Raw genomic sequence first — 15,179 nt, 5'->3', positions numbered from 1 at the left:
TCCAGCTCCAAGACCCTAGCATCCCCGTTGCCTGCTCAGGGCAGCAGCTTCGGCCGGCATCCCTACTTGCTGGGTCTTCTGCAACCCCCCAAATCTCAATCCTTTCAGGGAGAGAGAAGTATGGAAACACCAGAAGGTAGCTAATTGCTCGTGTTACAAAGAGTAATCTTGCTTTTTAAACCTTAGGAGGATAGGGATCTGTTTTTGGTGTATTAAAGCTTAATTGTTTAAGTGGGAGAATAAAAATCAACTTCTAAACAGGGGAGCCTAGAAGGAGAACAGACTTCCTAGAGAAGCAACATCGAGAGGCAAAGGAAGAAGACTTGCCATGTGGCTTGGGGAAGCCACTTTTTGTCTGTGGGCCTCAGGTGCTCATCTGTTCAGTGAAGTTGGGCTTCTAGAAGATGCCTGAGAAATTTCCAGCCCTGACATCCCAGGGTTCTAACCACCAGCTTCATCTGCTCCCTTCTGGAATTATATGAGACAAGAACGGTCTTCCTCATCACAGCCTGGTTCCTGGCACGTGGTAGATGCCGACTAACAAAGTTGCTGACCTGTACTCTACGTGCTCCCTAACCCTCGCAAGGCTTATCACAGACACAGGCCTTCAGCCGGCCCTTGACATTGCTCTCCTCACCTATAAAATGGAGAGAATATCTATAAAGTGGGGATAGGGCCAATGTGAGCTATAAAGGATAGGAAAGCCCTTCCCCAGTGCCTAGGACATGTTAGGTTCCATCTGGTTCGTTCCTATCTTTCCCTGTCCTTCTTCCTTGACCACCTGAAATAGTGCCTCTGTTCTGGCTGAGCTCACATTCCCCCAGCACACACAGAGAAGCTGCTCCATCCCTGAGTCCCACCACCATCCCACCGGATGGCCCAGGCCGTGGGGAGGCAGGTGCCCATGCTGTACAGGTACGAATGGGATGCTAAGCCTTTCCACCCCCAAGAGGTCCTAGGAGCCTCTATTTGTTAGACATGGTTCCCAGAGCTTGTGGGGCCCCAGTACAGTACCAACTGCACACCTTCCTCCCTTGGGGCCAAAGCCCACAAATGTTGAGTTAAAAGTGAGGGCGAGGGACGACCCTGGTGGTGCAGTGGTTAAGAATCCGCCTGCCAATACAGGGGACACAGGTTCGATCCCTGGTGCGGGAAGACCCCACATGTCGCAGAACAATTAAGCCCGCACGCCACAACTACTGAGCCTGCGCTCTACAGCCCGCGAGCCACAACTACTGAGACCGCGTGACACAACTACTGAAGCCTGTGCACCTAGAGCCCATCCTCTGCAACAAGAGAAGCCGCTGCAATGAGAAGCCCGTGCACTGCAATGAAGAATAGCTCCCGCTCGCAGCAACTAGAGAAAGCCAGCGAGCAGCAACAAAGACCCAACGCAGCCAAAAATAAATTTATTTTTAAAAAAAGCGAGGGCAATAAATCCATCTAGTAAATGAAACACTCTGTAATGGATCTATCAAGTTCCTTGAAATGTAAAGAAAAATGAATAATGAAACAAAGAAACGAACAAAAAAGCAAGAGCAATTCTGACTGGAGAGTGGTTCTTTTGAGGTCTTGGCTATTAGGGGAGGTCAAAGGAGGGGGACTGGGAGAGAAGGGCAGAGAGAGGAGAGAGCAGGACAAAAGAGGAGGAAGAAGGGCGGGAGGCAAAGAGGTGGAGGGAAGGAAAGGGGGTAGAGGGAGACAGAACGTAGGAAGAGTAAAGGTAATTTCAGGTCCTGGTGCTCAGAGCTTTGAATAAATTGGATTTGGCATCAGCCGCTTGCCTTGGCTTCTCTGTCTGATTTGGTCTGGATGAGGAGGCAGGGGTCAAGACTGTGAATCCACACTGACCTTCAGATAAGCTGATTGTTGGCTAGAGCTGCCCACCGCGTCCCTCACACTCAAGAGGAGACACATGCAATCTCTTGGGGGCGCAGACTGCCGAATGCGGAAGGGAGGCCGGCTGCATTCCTAGGCTGAAGGTCACAGCTCCTGCCAGGTGGCCCTCCCCACACAGACCTGGGGGTGGTAACTGGAACCACTGTCACCCAGGGCACCAAACTGTCCCTTGAGATTTCCCTGCATCCCACCCAGATCTTCGTGAACAGTCCCTTTATTATTAAAGTCTCCTCCAGTTACCCAATTTGAGTGAGACCCCTGTCTCCTGCTGGGACCCACCTGAAATAAGCACACAGTTAGTGATCCTCAAGTCAGCCCTGCCTCCAGGTTTTCCCATTTCCAGATAAGGAAACTGAGCCCAGAAGCTCAGAGAGGGGAAGTGACTTGTCTGGGGTTGCAGAGCTGCTAATGGAGAAGCTGGAGTTGGAACCTGCATCTACTGGTCCCCAACCTGGCATCTTTATATATAATTCTGGTTTCCTAACCAGAGACAGACACAGACACAGAGACAGAGGTTCAGCGATGGAGGACCAGGCCGGAGGTCAGGAAGCTCAAAAGCTAACACTGTCACCACCCACCTGGGTCCTCTCTAAGCTGGAACCTCAGAGGCAACTGGAAACCTACCTTCCTCACCTCCCAAAGTCCTGTCAATTCATTCCATCAAAATGTCTCTGTGAAATCTTCCATCGCCACTGCCAGTGTCCTATCAGCCTCTTCCTCATTCCCTCTTGCTTGGACACAGCCAAAGCCTCCTGCCACCATCAGCCTCACTACAGTGGGAGGGATCTTTCTAGAATGCCTACCTCGCTTTGACGTTTCTTCCTAGACTCTGTCTCTGCTTCTTCACTGCCTATGGGATAAAGTCCAGACTCCTTGGAATCAAAACCCTTCCCAGCCTGGCCTCTGCCGACCTCCCCCTGCGGCCTCCTGACTACCCCACAGGGCAACCACCAGGACTTCTGCAATTAGGAACGTGCCCTGCTTTCCCACCCCCGGGCCTGTGCACAGACTTTCTCCTCCACCGGGAGCGCCCTTCCAAGTTCTCTGTTCCGGGTAAACTCTCATTTCTCTTTCAAGATCAAGCTGAAGCATGATTAAGAGGAGGGTCTCCTTAGTTCCCGCTCCACCACCACTTCCCTCGCCTCACCCTAACAGCCCCACACACCAGACCATCTCTCCCACTATTGTCCCCAGAATCTTTCTTCCTGCCTCTGATACAGCATTTTCTTCCTGCTATGTCAAAAATCCCTGAGGGAGTGAACCCTGGCAATAAATCTAAAATTAACCATGGATTTCTTTATGCCACATAATAATTACTATTGTGCTGTTCTCCCTTGCTGTTCCATGAACTTCTGGGGGCAGGGATGTATCTCTACGTCCCCAGGTCAAGGCCTGAACCCTAGCAGTACTCAGTACATCTTGCTGACTAAGCCACTAAGATGAATGACCCCCGACTGCATGAATAGCGAGCCTTTGGGCCTGAGGCTGCTGTGTGGCCTGGGGCAAGTCCCTGAACCTCTCTGCGCCCACTTCCTCTTCCGGAAGTCTGAGTAGTAAGACCTGACACTTGCTCATAAACATATAACTACCCTTTTCCTCCCCTTCCTCAGAGCTCAAGCCTTTTCCCAAGTGCTACAGCACTTTATGTTTATCCAGAGCCTTCTTTTAAATTCTCCTCTTTGAGTTTGCCTAAGTCCTCCTGCAGTTGATTTATTTATGCTCAGAGGAGGGCTCGTTGGATCACAGAGGTGCCGCTGTAGAGCCTGGGAGCCCCCATGCATGCCCATAAGAGTTCTCTCATCCATAAAGGATCCTGGCTCCTAAGCGAGCATGATGGGTCATGAGAACACACAGGCCTTCTTGGTACCCACAGACATGTGACGGCATCCTGACCTAAGACTCCGAGCTCTGTGGAAACCCAGGCGGGGGGATCCTGGACAGCACCGCACCTCTTCCTAGGCTCACCAGGCAGCGTTTGGGGTGACAAACATCATTCTCCTCTTGCGATACACTCTCCCCTGTTTCCACCCCTGCCCCCCACCTCCCCCAGTGTCCCAATAAAGGTGCTGCCCCTCCCTGAGGCAGAAGTCACCCGGAAGCAAGGCTGTGTGAAAGATCACGTTGGGGGCGGACACCCCTGGGAAGACCTGTCCTCCCCTGCTGCCTCATGACAGTAAGCTTTCTCACACACTGCCTCCGACTCACAGATCCCAGGAAGCCATCCACTCACAGTAACGTGACTTATTTATGATTCTCTTCTCCCCCCTCCCTTTTTTTTTTTGGCAAAACATCTGATTTAATGGGGACAACGCTATTCAGAGGACATGTGGGCTGTAAAAACTCAATAGCAGGGAAAAAATGCTGCTAATGGTCTCTCCTGCTAACAGCTACAGAGATCAGCTCTCAGGGCTGAAACAGAGGCTTCTCAGGAACTGGCCTGTGGCATTCCTGCCAGTGGCTGAAAGAGACCCAGGCTCAGCCCCAGGCTGGTGTGGTGGCCCAGGAGTCTGGGGCTCCCTCTGAGGCTTGTCTCTGCCTCCTAGCCAGCCCATGTCTTTCATCACCTCCTGGCCCCTCCTGGTCCCTACTGTCAGTGATGGGGGAGGGCAGGGACCCTAGACTCTGGGGCCAATAGCCTCTACCTCTTTCCTCCAATTACAAGATGAACAATGCTGACCTAGAGGCGCTTTTACCTACTTTAACTCCTCTGAGCAGCCTGGGGTGATGGGAGCCCTGCTGGGTAGCACCCGGGACGCCTGGGTTCCGGGACTTGCTGTATGACCCTGGGCAGGTCCCTTCCCCTTCTAGGTTTGCTTCTCTGGAACATGAGGCGGCTGGACAAGACCTCAGGGGCTTCTGGGTAAGCGGGGTGAGCGGTATGACGCCTATTCTCTCTTCATTGGAATATGAGCCCCATGAGGGCTGGATTCTCTTACCTGCTGTGCGTGCAGCACATAAAGGATAACACCTGTCACCTGGAAGTCATTCAAAAAGTATCTGATGTATGAATTCTGCAGAGCAGCCAACTGATGGCCTGAAGGCTCAGGGGCAGAGGTTTGGGAAGGAACTCAGAGCAACTCAGAGGCCCCAGCTGGGGTAAGAGCTTTTCCAGGGTTCCTCGGCTCCCCGGCCAACCCCCTCCTCCCCCATAGGAATCTCCTTCATTTTGCTTGAAAGAAAGTCACATTCCCGGGGCTGATGCTCCCAACCTCAGGTCAGCCAGTGGGGTTGAGTCCCCATGATTCCTGCTTCCCACATGCTATCGAGAGGCAGGCCTGGCGCGTGGGCCTGCGTCTCAGGCCCCGGGGACTGCTGCGTCCCTTCTAAGGGGCTCAGTCCTGACTTCAGGGGTCAGTTGCTCCAAGCCCAGGTCTGGATGGGCCTCTTGAAGCTCTGGCTGCCTCGGCAAGCAGACAGCAAATGGGAAGTTTCCAAAATCCAAATCTTTGGCCTTTGATGGTTGAAGGTCAGGATGGATAAATGGACTAAGGAGACCTCAGGACAAAGGAGGTTATGAGGCCAGGGGCCTTGACTGGATGGCCCTTAAGTGTCCTGCTGCCCTGTGTGTGCCAGCTCGAGGGAGCTGCAGTGACCTGCAGGGCCTAAAGGAGAGCGCAGAGGACCTAACAGCCTTCTCCAGACCCAGCTAGTCTTCTCCCCTCCCCACGCTGACAAGCTCCACCCCGCAGTGTCCAGGCATCCCTTGACAGAAGCGGGTCAGGCTCTCCCTTCATCCAGGCCTCTCCCCTGAGCTCTGGTAATTGGAGACTTGCCTCTTCTGCCCCTCCCTGTAATGTGTCAGAAATCAAACTCAACATCTCCCCCCAAACCTGGTCCTCCAGGGGCTCAAGACGAGGCTATGGGGTATCTTCATAGGCTCCTCCGTTACCTTCATTTCCTGCCTCCAATCCCCCGTGAAGCCCTGTGGATTCTGTCTCTTATTCACCCTCAGTGTGCCCCTCCTCTCCATCACACTGTTACTGCCCCTCTGCTGGCTCTATCCCCCGCTCCTGCCTCCATTCCCCCTCTGCCGGTTCCGTCCCCCCTCTGCCGGTTCCGTCCCCCCTCTCCTGGTTCCGTCCCCCCTTTCCTGGTTCCGTGCCCCCTCTCTTGGTTCCATCACCCCTCTGCTGGAGAACATCCTGTGAAGCCCTTCCTGGTGGCCTCTGCCGCTCCAGTCTGGCTCTTTCACCAGTGAGGGCCTGAGGGCAGACCTGCAGCTGAGATCCTTTTCTGAGGGGGATGAGAGTGTGGGTGGGGAGGCTGCTGAGGCAGGGACAGTACTCAGAGGAGGGTGTGAGGCAGGAAAGTCATCTCGTTCTCCTCAGCCAAGGTAGGAGTGGATTGGAGAGAAGGAAGGAAATGGAGGATGAGGGAGGGACCTCAGAGGCCCACCCTAGACCACCTGGCCAGCCCAGCTTGAGAGTATCTGTACCTTCCTCTGCCCTCACACAGGGAGCTCTAGGGGCCCTGTGAGGCCTGGGCGCCAGTTTGCAAAGCCTGGAGGGAGAAAGGTTGCTGCCTCATCCCTGCCTTCAGAGAAACAATCTGGTCTGTGTAGCAATCACTTGCTCACGACTGTCTCAGATTCCACGGGTGGAAACACCGTAATTGGACGGGCTGCAGCGGGAGAATGCTTGTGACAGGACAGCGAGGGAAGAGAACAGGTGGCAAAGTGGTACGTTCACTCCGGCTCTAGCCACTTAATAGGCTCCCCTGGCCCTGCTCCCCCAGCCCCACCCGTGGAAGGGGGTTGGACGGCAAAAATGCTGTTTCTGGGCAGCCTTTTCCTGCAGGGTTCTTTAATATTCTTGCTGCACCGTGCTTTTGTTTTTGTTTTCAAATGGTGTTTGGACCTTCCTGAAGCCGTGACAACCTTCCAGCCTCTTCTGCAAACTCTAAAAGTGACTTTGGGGGCAGAAGAGGCGGAAAGAGGGCAGAGTTGGGTTTCAGTCGAGAAGCGGCTGAGGCCCAGAGTGAGTAAATACATGAGTTGGCGAGAACTCCTCCACACCTCCTGTTTGCACCGGGGTGCAAGTTGGTGCTGAGTTAAGATTCCTGAAGGGGGGAGTTGTGGAGATGGTGGCTACATACCTAACCTAACTCCAGGGGCCTCATGGTGCCGGGCTGCCAGGGCAGGGACCTCCTCGGGGTCAGTCTTGTGACAGATGATGGCTTTCCTATGTCAGGGGTGGCAGCCAGTGGGAAGGAAGGACCCTGCCTAATAGCTTTTAATTTTAAAATCCTGATTTTACTAAAGGAATCTCCTGCCATAGTTCCCTAACTAACCCAGGGGCTCAGGGAGAGGAAGAGATGCCTTCCCCTCCGGGAATAAAATCATATTCCCAGAGAGGTGCCATCAGGACTCTGAAGGGAAGGGTGTAGCCCCTCACCCAGGGATCCCAGAGCTCTGACCAGCATCTCCGAGAATGAGACTTGCCCCTGGGGGACACGTGGAGCCACCCAGGACAGGAGGCAGGTCCCCTCTGTGACCGGATAACCTGGGGCCAAATCCTAGCTCCTGGAAGTTGGGGAACCTCTCTGAGCAAAGTGTCCTCATCTGTAAAATGGGGCTGTTATCTCCTGGCCTGACAACCTTCCAGGAGCCTTGTGAGGCTATCGAATACGAGCATGGATGTGACAGTGCTTTGGAGGTGGTTAAAACTTGTGTGCTGTCAGAAGGGTTTGTTCCTCTGTAACTGGCAGGCTCTGCTCGCCAAAAATTGCAGTGTTTGTGAAATGTGCACCAGTCAGGTGCACGTGGCCTCAGATTCTAGCTTGTTTCCCTCTGCTGGGGTAGGGGTAGGGGACGTTGGGGTGTCCTGGCAAAGGCTGCAGACAATCTGGGCTTTGGCGGGGGGGAGGATTGATCACCAGCCACCACAAATAAACGACAAAAAATGTCATTTTGAGCATTTCTTCTGTGCCATGCACTTTACATCCAATATCTTTTCTAATCCTCACCACAACCCTATGGCAAAGAAACTATGCTTATTCAAATGGGGACATTGAGGCACAGAGTGACTCAGTAGCTACCTGCAGGTCACACAGCTGGGATGGGATCCCGAGACTGTCTGAGTCTGGAGGTCACACCCTCCACCACTAGGCAAACTGTCTCTCTGATTGGACAATGGCCCTGGTGACCCACAGGGAAGAGGACACCAGGTGCTGCTCTATCTCTTCAAGGAGAGTGCAAAGATCAAAGAGGCCGTGGGGCAGATATAACCACTGTATCAGTCAGCTGTTACCGCGTAACAAACCATCCCCCAAATTAGTGGCTTAAAGCTATAGCCATTTGTTACTGCTCACAATCTACAGTTTGGCTGGGCGACTCTTCTGTTCTCTGTGGTGAGGCGCAGGTTGGGAGAGGACCCTGCTGTCCTTGGCTGTAGGCTGATCTGGGATGCCTTGATGCTTCTCCACAGGTCTCTCAAATCCTTCCAGCAAGCTAGCCGAGCACATTCTTAGGACAAAGGCAGAGGAGCAAGAGGGACATGGAAATACAAGTGCTTTTTCAAACCCTGCTTGTGTCAAGGTTGCTGCTGTCTCATTGGCCAAAACAAGTCACAGCCATGCCAGAGTCAGCGTGGGAGGACGCTACCCAAGGGCAAATGAAGAAACCAAGGCCAGGGGAGGCCAAGGCCACCCACTTGTAAATATCAGAGCTGTCAGGATTCTGAGGCCAAGATCCCTAACTTGGGGTCTGTGAACTTGGGTGGGAGAGAAATACAACTTTATGTTCACTCACCTCTAACCGAAATTTAGCATTTCCTTCAAGTGGGAATCTTAAGCAACATACCAGTGATATTAACAGCACCCCTGACTTTGTCAGCAGTCAAAATCACAGATATTTTCAGGTCACGCTACACTTGCGGCGGGCATCCCGAAATACCGTCCGTGCTCATTACTGCTTTGAAAGTACGCTGGTTATGACACCTGATGTTCGGCCTTGTCACGTTCTGCATTAATAAAGAAGCACGTACATCGTACATTGTTTGACAACTTTTTTTTAAACAAATAAAATTGGCTTGTTTTGTAATCATGAATATTTTATACATTTAAAAACATTGATCTGAGAAAGAGCCCATAGCCTTGACCAAACAGTCACAGGGATCATGGCACAGAAGAGGGTAAGACGCCCTGCCCCCAGCCTGGGCTCCTAACCCCTGGCTCATCTTTCCTTTTCCTCCTGAGCTCAGTAGAGTGAGAAGCTTGGACTAGCCTGGGGGCTTGGCACATTCGGGAGAGGCCTGCCTCTCTCTTTCTCTCCCTGTCCAACACTCCCCCGCCCTTTCCCATCCCTCGGCCATGCAGGAGTTAAACGCCCATTTCTCTGGAGAACCCACTGTTCCCTTTTACAAACAAGTCAGGTTTGTGCCGATTTCCAGGCACCAATTACGGGCCAGCTCTCTCAGACCAATTAAAATGTGCAGGTGCAATAATGTCGACATCAACAGTCTGAGGTTATCTCAGCAGATATTTTTCATGAAATATTTATAAGAGACTCTGGAAATTTTAACCCCTTCCGTGACCATGCCTCCCCTCTCAGGCAAGGCCCTCACCAGTGGAGTGAGAGCCTGTGGAGGATGAGGGCACAGAGGTGCGCAGAATCCTGCAGTGATGGGGTGGGGTGGGGGGCGCTGAGAATGCCCAGGAAGTTGGACGGGGAAAAAGACTTCTCTGAAGGTCTTAAAAAAAGCCAGAATCTGTAGAATTAGACTAATCAAGTGGCTGGTGTTCCGGAGAGCGCCCATGTGGGTTCCAGAAGACCCAGGTTTTAGTCCGGACTCTGCCATGCACTTGTTGTGTGACCCCAGGCAAGCGAGGCACTTGGCCTCTCTGGGCCTCCCTGTCATCATCTGTAAATGGAAGAAAACAGCCCCACCCGGTACACCTCACATAGCCACGGTGGGAAGTACACAGCAGAGCAGACGGGGGGAGAGGCTTTGAAAAGAGTTCCTGCCTGCAGGAGCTTCTCTCAAGGGGCTCTGGCTCCCAAAGCAGGTCACCTGGGCTCTTCAGCTACCAGGAGTGGGACGTCGATGGCACCAAGTGAGCGTTGATGAAATGTTTGTGGAATGAATGCGTGACCAGACTTGACCACTTTCTAGCTCTGTAACTGGCTGTTAAGGTCTGTCAGCTTCAGTCTCCTTGCCTGTAGTAGGGGCTTCTGGTCCCAATCCCTCAGGGTCGTCCTGGGGACGAGTAAAGACACTGGCACTTTGTGAAGCGGAAAGACTTCCCCTGCTTATAAGGGTATTGTCTGTGAGACTGGACAATCTTCCTCAGGACCTTCTGAGGAGGGTCTCATGATCCAGCAGAGACAGAGCTGCCAGTTGGGGCTGACGGTCATACTGGCCCCGTTTCGCCTGCCTCCCTGTCTCCTTGAAGGAAATGCTAAATTTCAGTTAGAGGTGTGTGAACATAAAGTTGTATTTCTTTCCCACCCAAGTTCACAGACCCCAAGTTAGGGATCCTGGCTTCAGAATCCTGACAGCTCTGATATTTACTAGTGGGTGGCCTTCGCCTCCCCTGGCCTTGGTTTCTTCACTTGTAAAGTGGGTTTGGGAGGCAGGCTGAGCGGGCTTTAAAAACAGCTCTGCCACTTGGGTGTGCCCTGGGGAAGTGGCGGGCCTCACTGGCTGCAGAATGGGGCTCCTGGCAGGACTGTCCTCAGGCTGCTCTGGGGCTGGCTGAGATAGTGCAGGCAAAGTGCCTAGCAGAGCGCCCAGCAGAGGAGCTCAGTACATGGTAGCAACCCCAGGGTGAACCTGGTGCTTTGACGCTCAACCCAGGCTGCCCAGAGGCAGACGGGAAGCCCGTGTCTCCCCCACCAGACCTCGACTACTCAATACGCTCAACCTACTGTCCGCGTGCATCTACTGTCCCGGCCTCTGTTACTTCCTGCCATCGCCCAAAGAGGGTCCTGAGCTCTGGGACACATCATCTCCAGAGCAGGGCTGCTCTGGGACATTTTCAAGTCAGTACCCAGCAGGCAGCTGTGATGGAGAAGCCAGACAGGCCCATGGGGTGGCTGGCACATCCCTGCCTTGGGTGGAAGTGCCACCTTTAGGGTTGTAAGTAAGTTCCCAGCTCTCCCACAGCATGTGCAGTGATGTCACCTCCCCTCCTGCTCCCCGTGCCTGCTGAGGGGCCTCATGTTCAAGCATCAGGCCTCGCCCCGACTCTGTGCTAGTAATGGGGAGGCCGGACCGTCCTCCAAACAGACAACCCCTTAAGGCGGGAGCAGTGGCTGACCTCGGCCTCCCGGCCCTCTCTGGGCCTAGACACAGCAGGTAGAGGGGCATCTCCTATTTTGGAGTGTCAGGGAAAGTTGCCATGGCTACCTGCCTGTTCTGAATCCCATCCAGCCCAAGCCCCACCCCCTTCCTTGACTGGCAGCTGCAGCGCTGAACAACAGCCCCTCCCCGTCCTCCTCTGCTCTTAGGTGCAAAGGCGTCCAGAGCCCTCTGGAAGGGAACTCCCCCATCCCCGATCTTGGGGGAACCCTCCATTTCCCAGGAGACCCCTCTTCCTCTGGGACTTGCTGTGGGCCCTGCGGCGGAAGCCATCCTCTCATTTTGGAAGCACGTAGGGCCCGTTAGTGCCAAAGTGAGCAGAGAGAGGGTACCTCGGGGGAGCCGTGGTTGTGGGGCTGAGACGGGAGGGTGGAAACATCCGTGGGGAGCGCATCCTGCAGGTCCAGGCTGGGTAACCGCGGGGGGACAAGAGGGAACGGATGGGCAGGGGGCAGAGGGCCACTGGCCCCTCTTCTGCCTGACCGAGTGGTCCTGCCCCTGCCCCAGGCCCCTGCTCCCCGGCTTCCCACAGTCCCTCTGGAAGAAGTTAAAGGGGAACCAGTGGGCCTGAATGCCTGCTCTGTGCCAGTTACCATGCCTTGCTTTATGGACACAACCCCATGCCATGTCACAGTGACTCTCTGAGGTGGCAGGAGTGCTGTCTGAGCCCCATTTTACAAACAGGAAAGTGAGGCTCAGAGAGGTTAAGTGATTTGCTTAAGGTCACGGAGCTAGGAAGTGGCAGCAGCAGAATTCAAACCCAGGCCTCCCTGACATATGAAGCCTCCATGAACCATGAACTTCCCACTCTGAACCTGACCCTCAGAAGCCTGCCTACCAGTAACTGAGATGTGTCTGCGTGCCAGGCAGCGTTCTGGGCTCCGCAGGCCTCACACCTCCTTAGATCCCCATGGATGCACTACTTTAGAGCCCAATGTCACACAGCCTGGAGTGGGAATTGAACCTGATTTTTGTCCGCCTCCAAATACAATGATCTTAGTTCAATTCAACTAATGCTAACTAAGCATCTACTATGTGCCCAGCCTAGACCTAGTGGGGCTATGGCAGTAAACAAAAACAAGACACCCCAGCCCACCCCACCCCCACCCTGGGGAGCTTACTTTCTAAGTGGGAGAACAGACAAAAACAACAGACAAAAGGTAAATCACCTACTGTATTAGAAAGTGTTAAGTGCTGGGAACAAAGTCGAGCAGAGTAAGGGCGGGTGGGTGAGCCCGGAGCGGGGTAGGAGGGGGACAGTATTAAATACGGCAGACAGAGGAGACCCCAGCGAGAAGGTGACATGTTAGCAAAGACTTGAAAGAGTTGAGGAAGTGAGCCAGGTGTATAGCAGCACCTGGCACATAATAGGTGCTTAGTAAATATTTGCTGAAAGAAGGAACAAATTCCAGGATCCACGGGTGGAGCGGTAGTTGCAAGCTATTCATAGATAGTAACAGTTATGACACACCAGCTAATGTGCTGCTCCCCTCGGCATTCTGCAGACTTTATTTATGGCGTGTGTGGACGCGGCACGGCATTCTAAGCTCAATAACTGTTTGTGGACTTAAAAGACGAAAGGCATGCGGGCCCGGAGGGAATGCCTAGTGTATCGCCTGGGACCAGCTCTGGTGTGAGCTCCTCCCCCAAGACGGCTCAATCCTGCGCTCCCTGCGACTCCTGACTTTTCTGTAAGGGGGAAAACTGCCAACCACAGACATGCGTGCTGGGCAGAGACCTGTGGGCAGGCCAGACGGGCTGGGGTGGCGGAGTAGGTGATTGTGGCTTTGTGGTTGGGAGCTAATCAAGGGGCCAGGCCCCTGGCTCTGAAAGGGGACCCGGGTTCCTCTCAAGCCTGCTCAGGGCATTTCAGTACCGCGTGGCTCACTGTTTGCTGAGAGGTGAGCCAAGACGGTATTTCTGAGGCCAATGCCCAGCGAGATGTGGGCAGGGGCATGGGGGCTGGAACATTACCTGCAGACTCGGCTCGCAGGGGAAATCCTGACAGCGCTGCAAAAGTAAACTGTGCTTTCCTATAATTAGATACATATTTATTTTAAAAGGTTATAATTTCCTACTGGTTTGCTGCTTGGTAAATACAGAGTTTTTTGGTTTTTTTTTCCTTAACTGCAGCTCAGGAAAATCAAATCCAGGTTTGGACTTGAATAGGGATGTCATGATGACCCCGGGCAGTAGTTTTCTTCTAAACCCCAGCAAAGCCAAGACCAAGATGGGATGGAGCTGGAGTCAGTTTGGGGTAAACAAGATGTGGGGGCAGGCAGAAGGGTCAGAAATAGGCCTGGGTGTAACTGGAGTGACATCATTACTGCCCTGCAATTCCCTCCTCTGTGCTTTCACTCCTGCATCCCCCTCTGCCTGGAAGGCCTTTCTTTCTCCATAGCTGCATGAATCCTACCGATCAGGACTTCCCTGGTGGCGCAGTGGTTAAGAATCCACCTGCCAATGCATGGGACACAGGTGCCCTGGTCGGGGAAGATCCCACATGCCGCGAAGCAACTAAGCCCGTGCGCCACAACCACTGAGTCTGCGCTCTAGAGCCCGCAAGCCACAACTACTGAGCCCACGTGCCACAACTACTGAAGCCCGCGTGCCCTAGAGCCTGTGAGCCGCAACAAGAGAAGCCACCGCAATGAGAAGCCCACACACCGCAACAAAGAGTAGCCGCCGCTCGCCACAACTAGAGAACGCCCGCGCGCAGCAACGAAGACCCAACGCAGACAAAAAAAAAAAAAAATTCCTACCTATCAATACATGGATGAAAGGCTGCCTCCTCCGGGAAGCCACCCTGGATTCCCCTGCTTGCTGAGAGCTGTCTTTAGCCTGATTTCCCACAGCTCGCCCTCAACTCATCTAAGGCAGCTGTCACAGTACGTTGTGGTTACTTGGTGTTGTGGGTTGAACTGTGTCCCCTCTCAAAAAGATGCATATTGAAATCCTATCCCCTGGTTCCTGTAAATGTGACCTTATTTGGAAATTGGGTCTTGGCAGATGGAGTTAATTAAGAAGAGGTCATATTCAGTTTGGGCGGAGGGCCTAATCCAGCATGACTGGCGTCTTTATAAGAAAAAGAGGAGAGACACAGCAACAGACACACACGGAGAGCGCCATGTGACAACAGACGCAGAGACTGGACCGATGCAGCTGCAAGCCAAGGATTTCACAGCCTCCACCGGAAGCTAGGAAGAGGCAGGGTAGGATTCTACCCAGAGTCTCGGAGGGAGCATGGCTCTGCTGACACCTTGATTTTATTTTATTTTATTTTGAATTGAAGTATGGTTGATTTTAGATTTCCAGCCTCGTGAACAGTGAGAGGATAAATTTATGTTGTTTTAATCCATTCAGTTCACGTTACTTTCTTATAGTAGTCCTAGAAAACTAATACCCTGGGGTACAGGCCTTTTCTTTCTCCTGGAAAGTTCCCTACTGTAACACAGCGTGGCACAGTATCCATGCTCCATGAACACTGACTGATGAGTGAATGGTTGGATGGATGTCTCTCTGGAGAGGAGGATCCACATCTGGCTGGTCTTTGTGTTCCCAAATGCCTCGTATGGACCAAGGTACTGGCCTAGTTCATGTCCCTGTGGCCTCCAGTCTGGGTCACCAGAGTAGACTCCCAACTGGCCTCCCTGCCTCCACTCTTGTCGTCCAGCCACTTCCTCAAGCTTTGCTGAACTCTTAGGTCATTCCAAACTGATTGGTCTTTCCAATCTCTGGGCCTTTGCCCATGCCGTGCCCTTGGCCTAGAGTGGCTGCCCCCCCACCCCCAACCTGCCATCCACCAGGAAAAGCCCCACCCGTCTTTCAAGCTCCCCTGCACTTTCTGTGTGTTCTGTCTCTAGGATAGCTCCTTTCAACCTGGGTTACAGTTAGCTGTTTCCTTGTCTGTCCATCCTGCTAGCCTGTTAGTATTTTGAGGTGAAAGATCCTTTATTTCCCATCTCCGTGTCCCTGTGCCTT

Source organism: Phocoena sinus, chromosome 8 (genome assembly GCF_008692025.1).
Source record: "Phocoena sinus isolate mPhoSin1 chromosome 8, mPhoSin1.pri, whole genome shotgun sequence".
Classification (NCBI taxonomy): Eukaryota; Metazoa; Chordata; class Mammalia; order Artiodactyla; family Phocoenidae; genus Phocoena; species Phocoena sinus.
This window is presented reverse-complemented; position numbering follows the sequence as displayed.